Consider the following 17,471-nt stretch of genomic DNA (forward strand, 5'->3'; position numbering starts at 1 on the left):
ACCAAGTCTGCATATATTTTATCAAAGATACGGTAAGCACAGTAATATTGTGAAATACTATTATCATTTAAAATAACATATCTCTTTTAATATACTTTAATATGTAATTTATTCCTGTGATGGCAATGCTGAATTTTCAGCATCATTACTCCAGTCTTCAGTGCCACATGATCCTTCAGAAAGCAATCTAATAAGTTGATTTGAAACTAATTATCATCAATGTAAGAAACAGTTTTTGCTGCTTAATATTTTGGTGGAAACTGTGATACACTACCATTCAAAAGATTGGGGTAAGATTTAAAAAAAGAGAAGAAAAGACTTTTATTCAACAAGGGAGCATTAATTAGATCTAAAGTAACAGTAAATACATTAACAATGTTAGAAATATTTACAGACCGACTATAATACTTCTACAGTATTACTGTTTTTATTGCATTCTTTCTAAAACTTTTTTTAATGTATAGACTAAGTAGGATCATGCTAACCAGCCAAAACTTGACCCCTTGGAAATGACCAAGGACCTGATGCTCTGATGTTGCCTTGGATTGAAGAGAAGGCTTTTCTGCCCAATTAAATAAACACTCTCAGTTGTAAGAAGGCAAATCCTGCAACTACAATCCTGCATTACCTGATTAGATATACTGCTGATTTTCCAGGAAGACACGTAATTGGACAAGACAGGGAAAAAGTAAAAGGCTGCAGTGGAAAACTGCCTCTGTGGACACGGCACACGCAGCAGACGTCGCTCCGCCAGTCAACATCAAGGCTGTAAAATTGCATTACAGCTTCCGGTTGTCAAATACCATGATTATCCAAAATTAGTGCTTTGGCCACTCAAGCTTAAGGCTTTTAAAATAAACCATAATGTCATGATTGCAACTCCAGGCCATTTACTGTAAGATGACTTTAGAAACAAAAATAAACAGAGTAACTTACTAGGCTGTAAAGACTAAGCATGCATTGTTGCAGATGACAGTTTGCAATGAAATAACTTTTCTGCTTGAGAGTCAAAGAAAACATCAGCACCAGGTCCAGAGAAAAAAAAAAAAAAAAAAAACAGGCTACTCTACAATTTACTCTGTGGAGTCAATAAAATTAATGCATTACAGCATAATTTTATGAATGGCTGATTGGTTCTAACCGAATCATAAAATTCCACTTCTTTTGCCAAACTGTTTTACGTCTCACAAACGTCACAAGACAAGTACATAAATCTTGCCTTGGAAAGTATAAAAGACTTGGAAATTGTGGATTGAAACTAACTTGTGCATTTTAAATAAAAACAACACCCATTTTTTACAATCCAATCAAATCCTGATGATAAAATAGAATCTTGCTTTTTTTTGGATAATCATTGTAATATGTTGGAGTAAAATATGGATCTACAACATAGCGGTACCATATGCTGGCAATCGGCAGATATTAAAGTCTTTAGTAACAGAGTCAGTAATAGAAATTGAATTTCACAATGTCTCATTTCCCCTATTTTTACATTTAGATACACAATGAATGAATGAATGAATGAATGAATGAATGAATGAATGAGGCATTTATATACCTTTCGCTTCATTTAATACTCACTTAAAAGTTAATATTTAAAATGCTAATAATTTAACAACACTGTTAAATGCGATCTTTAGCAAGTAATATGAAGTATGAAAAATTGATATGTATTATTGGATTTGCTGAAGTGTTTTTAAATTATTACTATTTTAAAGATTAATAAGTGAACATTAGATGAAGGCAAATACATTATATTATTATAATGTGATACACTTACAATGATTGATTTTTTGCTTTAATGATTCATTTAATTGATTTAAAAATATTATAGAATTTAAATATCTCTATGAATAACAACGCTGTGTGAAATTTTCTAGGAATTTTCTGTCAGCACACTTTCCATTAAGTTTATGAATATTTTCTTTAACCCTAAAACACGACATAATGCAATGCATAATTACAAATACAATCTGTGAGAAATTAATGTGGACAATTTTATGAACTTTTCTAGTGTGTGCATTAAAATAATTACCAGCTAATTAACTAGAACTAGTATTGTGCATCCCTAAAGTTAAACATGTTCCGAACAGCAATTAGCACCCTAAAATATGCTCAGCAAACATTAAATCTCCTCAATACTAATCGTTAACTGTTTAAGATGCAAAGATAATCGTTCCCTCCACCGCCTGCACGGTACGTGGGTGTGTATGTGTAATTGTCTCCTCAGGTGTAAAATGAGAGGATTTGTTTTGACAACCCACAATTCCAGGTGCCAAAGCCACAGATATCTGTAACAGGCAGACGCAGACTGATTATAGAGGCTTTAAGGGCTGCTTACAGTCTCTTTCTTTAACCTATGACCAGTAGTTATCTTTAGTGCAGGAGTAAATTAACTTCTTCTGTATACAGACGGCCCAAAGCTAAAAGCAGTCAGCGTAATGTAAACATCAGGACCGTTACCTTTGTGAATTGTCTACAAAAATTTCCTTCGAGAGAGCCAACGCTCAATCAGATTAAAGACTTCTATATTCTTTGCCCGTACGCGGATGGAAATAGCATCAAGGCACGAAGGTGTGCGCGTGTTTTGTAGCAGACAAATGACAGCCAATGCAATGTATTTTGACGACAGACGAGCTGGCTGGAGAATGAATCAAGCTGCTTAGCAACCTCCAGTGATAGCAGCTGCCAAGTCTTCTGTCTAACGCTCTTGCTTGTAGAGAGAATTATGGATAACTTTACTGCTTCTGATACGCTAATTTGAAGGAGCGATTGATTCAGTTAAGGCCGTTTACTAATAAGAGCAGCAGGTATTGGTTTAAACATAAAACCGTTCTGTCGTTTACTGCCGCCGACGATGAATTAGAGTGTCGATCAAGGAGAAGAAAATGGAAGAACACAACTCAATTGCTAACACTGCAATGAACAGGCTTTTGCTTTTTTTTTGTTTTTGTCCCGAGTCGTTTTGCTGTCGATGACTTGTCTTTTGCAAGCCATGCACGGACATTGGCTTGCACTTTCCGGCCGGTGCGGACAGCCGTGTCAGGTCTTTAGCAAGCGATGCATTTTGTCTGTTTTTTGTAAAGATGAGTTCTTCTGCTAGTGCTGCATTTTTGTTTTGCAAGCAGAAGCTGTATCTTTGCCACCATGTTCATTTCTGCATGCTGTAGGCAAGCATCCGCAGAAGTCTTTTCCCCCCTGAATTTGCACTGCATGAAAGAGCAATTAGATCTGTGGCCCAGTTTGCGGAGCTGGCCGATAGATAGTAGACCCAGTCGATTTTACAGCAGGAAAGCCTCTGTGGGAGAAAGAGGCCTATGCCATCTGGAGGATCTGCTGGAACCTTTTTTCAACAAAGCAAAACGCATCCTGAGGGCGATTGTATACGAGAGAACTATGGTTCTTTCATCATCGGCCGCTCAGAGCTGGAACCGAAAGAACGGCAAGCGTTTATTGAGGTATCTGTCAGCGGTTGATGACCACATTAGAGTCGTCATTCAACGACAGCTCTTTGAAGAATCCAAATAATCCAAACTGTTCAGTTTCACGCAGATGCAGAGTAGATAAACAAAATCAGTCTTTATCTCCTTTCTATTTGGAGATGTTTAGATGAAGCAGACTGAAGCATATCAGTGCTTAATAATGAATAATGATAATGAAGAACTGCAGAACAAGCAATGAGGATGAGAAATTAAATCTGGTTGCAAATTAATCCGACATTTGAAAGCTGATTGTTAACAAAAAATAAGATGATTGTCATGACTAGAGGTGGGTGAAGTACCGGTTAAATGAAAATGTTAATGCAAGTTTGTAGTCTTAGTCTATATTGAATGGGATGAGACAAATAAAAGTTTGAGTTGCAGGGAAAAAAACAAACAAACATACAGCATATTCTGATTCACAAACAAATCACTCTTTTGAACCAGTTCTTTTAATCAGTTGTTCAAAAAAACTCAGATGTTGCTGGTTTGAATCAGTCTGACAAATCCTCTGCTGAATGATCTGCCACAGCAGTAACTGTGCAATGGAAAGCCTTTAGATAGAAAGAAACACTGTGGGAAGATTATTCTTAAAAGTAGCCTACTATTTTATCTTATGTATAAAGCTTTTTCATTACAATGGCCATAAAAAAAAAGGCATTGTGAGGGCATCCATTACTTTGGAAATTAGGAGTTTGGAAACTAATTTTTTAAACATGTTTACATAAAATATTAATATACACTACCATTCAAAGATGTGGGATAAGTATTTTTTAAAGGGGTCATATGACGCCTTTGGAGTGTTTACAAGCTGTTTGTGCGTATATAAGATCCGTAAAGTCGCAAAGATTAAAAAGTCTCAAACACAAAGAGATATTCTTTTTAAAAGTTAAGACTCACTCATCCATGCCTTTCTAAAACGCCTTATTCAAACACGCTCCCACAAATCTATGTCACTGTGTGGGAAGATTTGCATAACAGTGCCCAAATGTATACGCAAAGACAGAAGGCGTAACTTTTATTCTCGCTGTAGTATTGTTGCCGCTGCCGCCGCCATGTCGTGGACATGCTGTGTGTTTCCAAATATGGTAAGAGGCGTAACATTTCGTAACTTTTAAATGGTAGTAAATATTGTGATTTAATAACTTAACTTTTTGCTTGTATTGCCCACCTCTAGTCATGACAATGAATACTGTATTATGCATGACGCAAAAAAGAAAGATAATCCTTTAACAGTTTACAGAACTGACCATCATGAAAATCCTTTATTTTTTTAATTTATTTTTTTTAAACAAAACCAGATACGAATATAAGAACCGGATCTCAATGTGGTGGAGTTCAGTTGAGGGTCTCTGACAGTGAACAGGAAGCAATCTTGAAGTGCTTCAAATCTTCGCAGGGGTCTCTGTGGTCTCTTTACAGAGTACAGTAATGTGTAGTTGGCCACTGCTTGACCCGACATTACAATGCGGACAGGAAAGCCTCGCATACATCTCTTTAATGAAGCGAAAGTGAAGCCGCACCACGTCTCTTGGCAGCATTAACCTCAAGCTCAACTTGTGGCCACCCTGGGTTAACCTGTCCTGTGATCATTGTTTCCTTCCTTCAACTTGGCATTTCTTAAAGTAGGGCCCCCCCCACCACTCTAACTGTGGCTTTCTGAACCGGTGCCAGGCCACACTCAATGCCAAGGATTACACTCTGGGTCTGCTGCCAGGCACACGCTGGGCTCCAGCGTGCAGAGACCTCCAGACAGCGGTGAAAAGAACACCATCCTCTCCACATAGCTGCAGTCGATATCCTCTGACGACACGAGGACCTTGAGATCCGCTTCACTGAGGGTGCTGGTAAGAAGGCGCTGATCTTTCTGCTAACTTTCATTTGTCACGTTCATTAATTGGGTTAAGAGCGCCCAGCAGCGCGCAACCAGTCAGACCTGGTGATAACGTGGAAAACCCGGCTGCATTCCATCACAGAGATCCCAGCGATACCATGCTGGGCGTCTACGAAGGTGCTTCAAAGTGGGTGAACTACTTGTGGGTAGCCTTCACATGACTGATTTTTGTTCTTGTGGCAGAAGACCCTTCCTTCCGATATATACAGAATCTGAGTAGGTCACAATTCACTGGCGAACAACTGGAGCAACTGGTGAACTTAAATTAAGTCTTCTTTCTTCAGAAATATCTATAGAACTAACTTTCCTTCTCTTAATAGCTTTCTCTTGTGCCTACTAAAAATATAGATAAAAATATTACAGTAGCTGTGTTTACATGCACTCAAATAATCTGTTTATAATCATATTGATTGATGGCTCAGTCAGACTGAAAAGTCAGTAACACTTTAGTATAGTGACCAATTCTCACTATTAACCAGTAGCTTCTTAGCATGCCTATTATTAACATATTGGCTGTTTATAAAGCACATATTCTGCATGACCATATTCTACATCCCTAATCCCTCCCAATACCTAAACTTACCAACTACCTTTTTAACTATTAATAAGCAGCAAATTAGGAGTTTATTAAGGCAAAACAAAATCATAGTTAATGGTATGTTAATGGCGAGAATTGGACCTTAAAATAAAGTGTGACTAAAAAGACTTAATGTAAACACCTCAATCGATCCGAAAGAAATTTCAATGTGAACTGATGAAATTTTGATCGGAATACATGTAATGCTAATGTAAATGAATATGTGTATTGAATTTTACCATTTAGGACTCAAATAAACAACTTTGAAAATCTGAAATTGGACTGGATTCATTTCAACTGAAAAAAATTGGTGTATGCAAACATACCTAGTGAGGCACTTACAAAGTGAATGGATTTGTAAATGATTTGTAAATGTTAAAATACGCACTGTTTCAATAGTATAGCCACGAGACGCAAACAAGGTTTTAGTGCGAATAAAATTGCTTACTAATTTTTTACTGTAAAGTTAAGTTATATACAGTTTTACAACTTGTTGCCAAAGCAGAGCAAATCCACAAACCCTAAAACAACAGCAAAAATTATTTAAACAGATTGTAAGATGTAAATTTCAACACAATAATTAATGTAATTGCCCTTATGAAATTCAAAAGCTTCACATTTCTTCTTTTACATTCTCCAAAATTTAGCCCTACACACTTCCACTGTACGTGCCTCACAATCTTTTTTTTTTTTTTAAGAAAACGAAGGATGAGTACTTTTTTCATTTTTTTGTTCTAATCAATGTTACGCCATAAAAGCTATCATCTGAGCTTAACCCAACCAGGAATATTCCTTCAGCTATGGTACACTTGCTCTTTGTGGAGCTTACATGACCTCCATTATCGTAGCAGTGAGTCAGTTTGTGTAAGGCCACCTTCACAGTAAATATCTGTGGCAATAACATAATGTCACCAGCCAAAGTCAAATCAATACGTTCTTGAGTGGAGAAAGAGCGTCTCTCCACTTGTAAGTGCAGAGCGACTTATTCAGTGCTTGGATCAGTAACACTCCTTCTGCCTGCCCTTAAACCTTTCTTCGATTAAAAATGAAATGTAATCGCAGCTGAGGTCTAGCGATGTGCTTCTCAATCCTTTCCCACAGCTCATACGCTACACATGAGCTCATTTCATACATAAACATTCAAGCTGGTAAACACCTTACTACTTCTCCTGTTCATTTACTCCGTTCAGTCTGAGTCAGACACGAGTAAAAACATAAACAAGCCGGAGAGCCGCTTTTAGTAGAAATCAAAGTTGTAATTCTAACTGAAAGCAACACTGACACACTTTTTCATGTCTTTTACTGTAAAGCTGCTTGCTTTAAAGCAATCTGCTGTATAAAGTGCTACATAAATAAACGTGAAAAGAAGTGCAGAGCTGCTGCAAACATCCACATCGCTATGAATAGATGCTTGCTTAACTGCTGTTTTCTCAACGCTGTCAAGTTTGTTGTGTGTTTATTTTGTTATTGAGAGGAAAGCGTGCAGCTCACATTTACATATTCACAAAGCAGTGTGGGCGGCATCAGAATGTTTGCGAACTGCTCAGATATTACGATTTTTTACCCAAGCGAAGAATGTTAAAGTATTTAAAGGGTTAGTTCACCCAAAAATGAAAATTCTGTCATTAATTACTCACCCTCATGTTGTTCCAAACCCGTAAGACCTTTGTTCATCTTCGAAACACAAATGAAGATATTTTTGATGAAATCTGAAAGCTCTCTGATCCTCCATAGACAGAAAGGTTACTATCACAGTCATCGCACAGAAACGTGGCAAGGACATCGGTAAAATAGTCCATGTGACATCAGGGCCCGTATTCATGAAAAATCTTAGTGCTAAGAGCTGCTCCTAGTAACAATATTCTAAGAAAATTCTTAGAAATGTGTGTTTCAGTAATTCAGAAAGCATCTTAACCCTTAAAAGAGGTCTTAAGGTCCAAAATTGTTAGGAGTACGAAGGAGGACTTTTAAGACGCTTAAGAGTTTCTTAGCAGCGGAGAAAATGGACTAAACATGAAGAGGGAGAAGAAATGTGTTGCACATAATGCATGACAGTGAGTTAAGACGCTACATATTAGATCGTGCAGGGATCATGTTTGTGACCGATCTTGTTTGAGACACGCTAATATCTCCAACACCGCGCAGAAATGCCATAGCGCCAGAAATGGACGTAATCACTACATTAACATATTTGGCAAAGGGAAAAATACAACTCTGCAGCAGCGGTGATTTGGGTCTGTTACAGCACTTTCAGAACCTTATTGTGTTGCTGTTCATTTCCTATAAAATACGTTAAGTATGACAGCATGGTAAATAAAAAATAAAGAATATATATATACATATATAATGTGTGTGTGTGTGTGTGAGAGAGAGAGAGAGAGAGAGAGAGAGAGAGAGAGAGAGAGAGAGAGGGAGAGAGAGAACGGTAAAACAGGAAAAATTTATTTCAAAGTGAAGGCTTATAATAAACCTACTCTTAAAAGCGCTCTTTTGTTTCCTTCTTGGACAACTAACCAATCAGAGTCTTCAAAAGACTGTGTCATCGCTAGCAACGATATCACTTTTAAGCTAAGACTCCTAGTTAGAATTTTTTAAGCTAAATTAGGAGCTCTCTAAAAGGATTCTTAGAATCTTTAAGAATACGGGCCCAGGAGTTCAACCGTAATTTTAGGAAGCTACGAGATTACTTTTTGTGCACTAAGAAAACAATAATAACAATTTATTCAGTTGATTATGTTCTCGGATACTCTCCAAAATGGCGGAAGATGGTAACTCGGGGAGAAGAATTGCTGAATAAATTATGTTATTATTGTTTTCTTTGTGCACAAAAAGTATTCTCGTAGCTTCGTAAAATTATGGTTGAACCACTGATGTCACATTGACTATTTAACCGATGTCCTTATTACGTTTCTGTGCCTTGATCGTGGTAATATTCTTGCTGTCTATGAAGGGGTCAGAGAGCTCTCAGATTTCATTAAAAATATCTTAATTTGTGTTTCGAAGATGAACAAAGGTCTTAGGGGTTTGGATCAACATGAGTGTGAGTAATTAATGACAGAATTTTCATTTTTGGGTGAACGAACCCTTTAACAATGAGCATATCGGTGCCTAAAATGTTCACATTAAAAAATTAGCTAAACAAAAAAGGAGGCAAAAACAAATTGTTACAAAAAAAAAAACACACTCCGAGACATTTTCAATATTTGGATGGGCTATATTTTAAAGTACTCTAAGCTATCTAGACTAAACCAATATGCAACTAAGAGACAGCACATTTTGAACAGTCTGAGAGCCATCATGGACACACACAGCAGGCTCATTAGGCAGAAGTGGGGAGTTGAGAGAGATGTGTGTAGCAATCCTGGGTCAGACTCTGTGCAAGGACGGTATGTCTGTGAGAGGAAGCGGTGAGTGGAATGAACCCAGCCATTATAACCCAGCTCATCCGTCACTGTGAGGCCTCAGGCCTGTCTACCCGCTGTTACCCTGGCAACACGCTCCTAAACTTACATTCAGTATCGTTTCAGGAGTACAAGAAACAATTACCGAAATTATTTTTGCTTTGCTTTAAATGTGAGGCACGTGGAGAAGAAAATGTTTTAGGCAAGCAAAAAAATGATACAAAAATGAAAAAGTGTATTACGGCTATAAATTTAGTTTCAAAACAATTCTAATAAATAAAGAAAGAAAAAAGAAAAAAACATTTGAAAACAATTTGCAGTTGATTAGCATATAATTAAATTAATTTGAATAAATGTGAGGCATGTGCGGATGAAAGAAAAAATATTATACAAAATGATAAAGTTGTTACAGCTGTAAATTTAATTTTAAAACAACTACTTCTAAAAACATGAAAAACTTTTTTTAAAATGCAATTAATTAGTATATATTTGGAATTAATTTGATTAAGGGTGATGCATGTGGAAAAGATACTAAATGTTTTAGGCAAGCACAAAATATAAAATATATAAAAAAGGGCAGTAAATTCAACATTTATTATTATTATTCAACAGTTATTAGGGCAATAAAACAACTAATTCTAAAAAAAAAAAAACAACATGGGGGGAAAAAAATCCAATTAATTAGTATATAATTAACTTGATTAAATGTTAGGCATGTGGAGAATATGCTGATTGTTTTAGGCAAGTAAAAAAATTATACAAAAGTCAAAAAAGGATATTGGGGCTGTAAATTTAATTTTAAAACAATTCATTCTAAAAAATATATAAAACATTGAAGAAAAACAAAACAATTTGCAACTAATTAGCGTACAATGGAATTAGCTTGATTAAATGTGAGGCATGTAGAGAAGAAAAAGTGTTTTATGCAAGCATGTATGCAAATGCAATTAATTAGCATATGGAATTAATTTGACTAAACGTCAGGCATGTGGAGGCAAGCAGAAAAAAAAATCAAATATTAGGGCTGTAAATTTAATGTTAAAACAAAAGTAAAACATGAAAAAATTTATCAGTTAATCCATTAATTAAACATTGCAATTAATTAATCAATTGACAGCCCTACTAACAACAATACAGTGCAATTTTCTGACTTAAGTCACTGCTTATTAGTTCTAACTACAGCCTTTTTGACAAACTCCAGCTGAAGCTTTGTAAATATGCTTCCTGAGAAAAGCACATTACTGTTGAATGTGAGCAGCAATGTCATTTAGGCAGACCTGGTTTCCTCCATGCCCTTTGCTCCCAGTGTAATTTGAGACAAGACTGAAAAAAGGACCCGCGTGCACAGAACCGAATGAAAGGTAGAGAGAGAGCAGGCATGTTCACATTCAGCCGCGGTCTAACCTAATCATGTCGGACAAGGTCATCATTTTCCAGCTTTCTTCTAATTAGCTTTAATTTGGTTACAGTAATCCTAACTGTCCCGGTAAAACACACTTCCCACGTTACGCATTTAAAAATTAGGGTGTTACGTCTGCATCTTTGTGATTTTTTTTTCAGCCAATGATTTTAGTGCTTGTGTTTCCCTGCATGTCAATCTGATGCCATTTGACACTGATTTGATTTGATAGTGGCTCATATGATCATCCCTCTAACTGGCAGACTGCATCTTGTCACTGTGGCGTGAAAATCAAACAGCCTCGTGACAAATTTCTGTTCCTTTCAACCTTCTGCTGAGCATGCGTGGCAGCCAGGCTGCCCAGAGCTGAAGGCCTGCGACTGTGGCGAATGCACTTTTCAGAAAGATCAAAGTTCAACAATCAGCCTGCGATTCACTGTGATGGAATACCTCAATCAATAGAGCGAGTCAAAGGTCAGCTGATCCAGGATGAAATCATGGATCTGGACTGCTGGCTGGTTGCATGTAAACTAACGCTCCGTTTTCCACTCCACTGCCGGCAGCCGGGAGGTCATGTGACCACGGCATCCACTGGTGGATATGCCATATTTAGATTACCACGCGTGAATGCCGCTAAGCCACAGAGACCTAGACGGCATCGGCGTACACGCATGCTTGCTGGTGAGTCCTGCCGGTATATCGACACACCCACACACACCGCAGTTTGTCTGGGAATACATCTTACCACATCATAGCATTCTGACAGTCTTGGCTGACTGAAAAAAATCCCTAAATAATCCGGCTACTACTACAGGATGTCAGGAAAGCTTTACTACAAAAGGAAGTGCATGCTTTCTGACAAAATCTGCATACTGATACTAGAAGGATTGACTCACTAATTTTTTTTTTTTTTTTAAATACAGAGTTGGAGTAAATTTGAAAATTTCTTTCAGACATTACTAGTAAATTTCACAAATAATTACAAAGAAATGCCAAATAACTCGTTTTTTTTATTTTATTTAATATTTATATACCATTGTAGTGTTTGATAATATTTTGAATTAGCTTTTATTTTAAAATGTTTAAGATTTTTGTTCAAATGTAAGATTCTAGATTAAGTAGACTTTAGTAATGTTGTATGTGGTTTTGTTATTTTTATTATTAATTTGCTTTATTTTTATTTCAGTTTTAGATCTACAACTTCTTTTATGTCAGTTAGTTGCTAAAACAAAATTTCGAATTTATTTACATTTTAAGTCCAAGCTTAAGTATTTGAGCTTTATTTCAATTAAAAACTATGTTAATACACAGAAAAAAAAAATTAATAAAGAAAAAAAAATTGATGTAGAAACAATTTTCACTCAGAAAATGATAGTAAATTAATCTAAAATCTAACTGAAATCATACAGATTCTGAATTTGTAAGGCCACACCTCAGGCTTTTGACCCATTTATTAGTAAACAGCTAAATAAATAAAATAACTGGGTTTGAGAAAATTTTAAAAATTCACTTTTTTTTATTCAGTTTTGTATTTTTAAGTCTCAGTTTAAGCATTTTAGATTTATTTCAATTAAAATTATTTTTAATATTTTAGTTTTAAGAATGACAACAAGTTTGCTTGCATATACATGAAACTATAAAACAATACTCTGCATTGTTCACAAATCAAACTAATTAAAGCAATGGCCATATTACTCTTATGTTGGGCTGTGGGAGCATTTGCTCACCACACAAGCCCTACTGTGGAATGTGTCAGCATGATGTAAGAGGTAGGTAACAAAGCTAGCATGAACTGAACTACTGGTCCAACAGGCTGAGTCGCACTACAGCAGCTCTTAGCAGCACTGATGCAAATCTGAGGTGAACACCAGCTGTCAGTGCATAGGCTCCAAGCTTGGGCATTCAAGCAGATAATTTCTTATAAACCACCAATGGAGTAAATCAATAGGGTTTGGGAGCTGAGAACCTTTTCTTATACGGAAACAGTTTCAAACAACTGTCATGACATTCAATTCAGTTAACAGAACATACTGATACTAAATACTAAAATACTCCTGCAGTGTTTCATTTACTACTTTCATTTACTATTTGCACCGCAACACTGCTATACTGAATTGCAAACATACAGCAATCATTGCAGTCCGATTCCCAAACGAATCACTTATATGGCCAGTAGAAGTATATTTTTATTTAATGCCATGTCTGCATCTTAGAAACCAATAAATACAATAAAAAAAAAAAAAACAGCAAACAAACACAAGTTATATTCCACAAGATTTTTTATAACATATCTTATGGACCAGTTCTTTATAGTGAATCAAAAACACTTCAGTTTGAATCAGTAAGTGTTTTGTCACGTGTGACTGAAAATGAACCAAGAATTCTATTAAAAAGCATTTTTAAACACATTTTAATAGCATATTAAATGTTGTGTTTGTTTTTAATTTATTTCTGGTTTGTTGTACCTGTTCTGATAAAACCTAAGGGCTGTTAAAGCTAATAGTATTTCTTATTTCCAAATATTTCAATATTATTTGACATTAAAGGGTTACTCAAACCCAAAATGAAATTTTTGTCATTAATCACCAGTAAAATCTTTGTTCGTCTTCGGGAACACAATTTAAGATATTTTGGATGAAAACCGGGAGGCTATTGACTGCCAAGTAAATAACACTGTCAAGGCCCAGAAGAGTATGAAAGGCATCATCAAAATAGTCCAACTGCCATCAGTGGTTCAATCTGAACTTCATTAAGCGACGATAATACTTTTTGTACACAAAGAAAATGAAAACAACGACTTTATTCAGCAATTTGTCTCATCAGCGTCACCGTAGCAACATTTTGGAGAATATCTGCTGGACGCAAACTGCGTACGCTGTTCTGTGTCAGCTGCACCACAGCATATCCGTGCCGTGCGGCTGACACATAATATTCTCCAAAATGGTGCTACAGTGACGCAGATGAGACAAATTGTTGAATAAAGTCGTTGTTTTCATTTTCTTTGCGTACAAAAAGTATTATCGTCGCTTAATGAAGTTCAGATTGAACCACTGATGGCAGATGGACTATTTTGGCGATGTCTTTCATACTTTTCTGGGCCTTGACAGTGTTATTTACTTGGCAGTCAATGGGACAGTCAAAAGCCTCTCGGTTTTCATCTCAAATATCTTAAATTGTGTTCCGAAGACGAACGAAGCTTTTACTGGTTTGGAACGACATGGGGGGTAAGTGATTAATGACAAAAAAAAAACTTATTTTGGGGTGGAGTAACGCTTCAATGCATTAATTAACATTAAACAACAATGAGCAATCATTTGTATTTATTAATCTTTGTTAACGTTAGTTAGCACACACACACACAGCTGTCTGTCCATTGTATTCATGTTAACTCAGTTTATAAGTAATTTTCATTGTTGGTTCATTTTAACCAAAGCAGTTAACTAATGTTGACAAATGGAACTTGTATTGTAAAATGTTACAAAAATAAATCGTCAATGGCATCGTTAAAGAACTAGAATAGAACTTAAGAGGAATCGAAACCTAAACCATTCTCACAATTCACACTAACAATATAGCCAAGTTTGAATGAGAATTAAACAAGACCATGGTCTGCGTTTATGAAAGAGAGAGAATACACAACAATAGAATGTACACACACACAAAAAAAAAAAAAAAAAAAAAAAAACACGTATACAAGACCAAATGCATCTATGCTGAGATGCGACTTAAATGCTAAGGTGCATCTAAACATGACCTAGACCCAATGAACTACCCGGCGGCGTGACGTCATGCACTGTAAAACCTCGTCACGGCGGCTACGAACTCTGTCGACCAAACTAAAAATCTCCCGGAGAGCTGGACGACAAAAGCAGCCTCTGCTCCACATATAAGCGCTTGCGAAAATAGCGGAGTTCAGGCAAATCACGAGGTAAATGCTAATTAGCAACATTCCCAGCCACTGGCGCCCCAACTTTTCCTTTCTTCAATCAGTCGAGCTCCAGAAAACCGAACCGTGCCGTAGTTTGAGCAAAGAGCTGACTCACTAATCTCAGTCCGCACAGACACGAAACGCGGAGACTGTCAAATAACAACGCGCGTTTACTTTCAATAGAACGCGCCCGCGAACGATACATTGTTGCTTTTAGCGGCTCAAACTGTTACAGTCCAACTCGCTACAATGTAACACAAACATTCCAGTGGAACTCTGGTCTCACGTTAAATGTAACAGTTCTGCCAGCTAAAGTTAAAATACCATTGAATATCGTTGGACTTGCCTTGCTCGCCTAGTCAAATGGAGGCTCGCAGGCTAAAGCTAGCCAGGCAAATAAGAGGGGGGAGCTGGCTAAACTTAATCGCACAAATGCGAGCAGCGCGGGCGAATCAAGTAAATCAGCGACACAATTGAAATGTTAAAACAATAACAGCCGTGCATCCGCTTCAAGCTCGCTCAAAGCGATTTGTTTACACAACGACAACAGGCAAAACACAACTCTCTAACTCTGCAAAGTGGCCAGGCTGAAATAGCGAGTGTAGCTGGTTTAGCAAGCTAATGCAGGATACCGCCGCCGCGGAACTGTGATTGGATCCTGCAGCGAGTGTGTAAAAATCGCGTTACAAAGCCACCCCAAACTGCCATTCACCGGCAAACAATCAACATTTGCAACCATGTCGGACTTACAGTGTTTTGTTTCCTCCTAAATCCTGTACGTTGTCTCCAGCTCTGACCTTCGGGTTGGTGAAACAGCATTATAGTTAACTGCCGCCGCCATGTTCCTGCTGCCTTATGCCTAACGATGGCTGGCTGCTTGTTTATCTCGCCAGCAAAACCTCCCCCACATACTATGGGCACCAGTATCTACTCGTTTACTCTAGCCTGCATAGCAACCTTGCAGTGAGCAACGGGGCAAAATGATGATACAGCAAACGTAAGGACACGGCTCACCAGTTGGATTGGATTTTCTGTGTCTTTGTGTTTTTTAAACTGCGAGGAGATGTTTCATAATATTACAGGGAGGGAGTCAAAACAGTGTTGAAAAGCCAGTTTACAAAAGCTTTCGCCTTTAAAGTGGTGCTGTGGGAGAAAAAGTGTGCCAGTGGTCGGGTTACGAGCCGGTGTTGTTGTTATTCCAAACCCAAAGCAATCTGCACTCTATTATAAATGTCATAACAGCTTAATTAAAAATCACATTAGATGACCCACATGAAACTGCTTTCCAGACCTCCGTACATCACACCCTGCATGTTACGGTTTACGTCAGGACTCTTAATGTACATTTAATCTACATTTGTTAGCAAATAAAAACTTTTTAACAAAACACCAAAGTAACTCCAGAACCTTTCGACCAAGTTAAGGCCTTGACAATATAAGAGAAAATTCTGGGAATAACAAATAGTCAATTTAAATCCATTTTTTCACCTTCTAGTCATTGAAATATTTTTTAAACGCCTCACGTCTTCCGAGTATTCAATGTACTGAAAAGCAATCAGTTTATGTTAATTTTGGCACATCACTGAAGGAAATATTATTATATATAGCCAAATAAAAAAAATATAAAAGCAATTTAAATGATTATTATTTTTTTTTTGTATTTATACGACATATTTCCTAGATTATGAGTCCACATCTCTAGCCGTCGTTTAAAGGTAATGAACATTTAGGTCGTTACATCTGTAAAATACAATGGGAAGAAGCCCTATAAGGGTTTTTCAATAGTCTAGTACTCCACCATGTATCATAACTGCATAGAGTTATGAAATACACAAACATTTTAGACTTTTCTCCCAGAATACAAGCCTCAAATGGCCACGAGCTCAGTGACTGTTTGATCGGGCAGAAAGCCAAAACTTACCGTGATTACTCAGCACAGCAATAAACCCCAAATGTGTCAGGTATCCGATCAAAACCCACACGGCGACAGGTTGATTTCCTATATAAAAGTAATTCCATGTGAACGCCAGCCAGCGAGCGAGGTGAAGTATGGGCGAATCGAAACGAATCCTATAGTTGCAACCCGTGTCGATCAAAGGTCTACAGCGAATGTAACTTCTCTCAAAGGGAAATCTGCAAACAGTGACTTATGCAATATTCGCTGTTCACTCTTTCAGATTGGCACGCGCTTGACAACAATTGTGAAACAGCACGGGGTTGTTGCAATGAAACGTCCCGAAAGAGCCTGCACTATCAGTTCAGGAAAGCATTAATAGAAATGTTATTTTGGTTTCATATTTTATACTTCTGATAATGAAAAAACCCACAACATACGCGCAGACTGATTTGCGAAACCAATAAATATCACTGTGCGTACGATTAAGAAAAATCTTGGTGAACAGCGCCACTACATGTTCAAACCAGCATTTTAAGTAAAATGACCTATTGAAGCAAAATGAAATGAATCAAGTTTTCGGTATGCTTTTTTTTTTTTTTACTGTATTTCATTTGAGAATTACGTATAAGTTATTAAATAATTTTTTTTTTAATAAAACAAATTGCTGTAATATTATTAGGCTTAAAAACAACGCTTTCCTTTGCCATAGATTCTCGAACAACTGTTGCTATGGTTACTGTTCACGAATGTTATTTGGCGCTTTCTGACCAACTCGGACTCGAAATTTACTGAAACGCTGTTTGAAAACTTGACTTTGCTTTGAGCAGTTCAAAGTTTCTAGTTTTGAAAATGTTTTTACTTGTTTTATAAAATGTGGTAAAACAAATATAGACTAA

The 17,471-nt window shown here is 36.9% G+C and overlaps 1 protein-coding gene across 4 annotated transcripts in view; it reads right to left on the reverse strand.

The window, feature by feature from the left end:
* Positions 1-17,147, reverse strand: part of ncoa2 (nuclear receptor coactivator 2) — a 103,447-nt gene extending 86,300 nt beyond the window's left edge. Inside the window, exon 1 of one of the 4 annotated variants that reach the window (XM_058764657.1) lies at positions 16,600-17,147. The gene's annotated coding sequence lies outside the window, so the exon portion shown is untranslated. Of the gene's footprint in view, positions 1-15,428; positions 16,249-16,599 lie in introns of those variants that run through there. The other 3 variants (XM_058764658.1, XM_058764656.1, XM_058764659.1) reach the window with 3 other exon arrangements.
* Between the last annotated feature and the right edge of the window lie 324 nt (positions 17,148-17,471).

The sequence above is a fragment of the Onychostoma macrolepis genome, chromosome 24 (genome assembly GCF_012432095.1).
Source record: "Onychostoma macrolepis isolate SWU-2019 chromosome 24, ASM1243209v1, whole genome shotgun sequence".
NCBI lineage: Eukaryota > Metazoa > Chordata > Actinopteri > Cypriniformes > Cyprinidae > Onychostoma > Onychostoma macrolepis.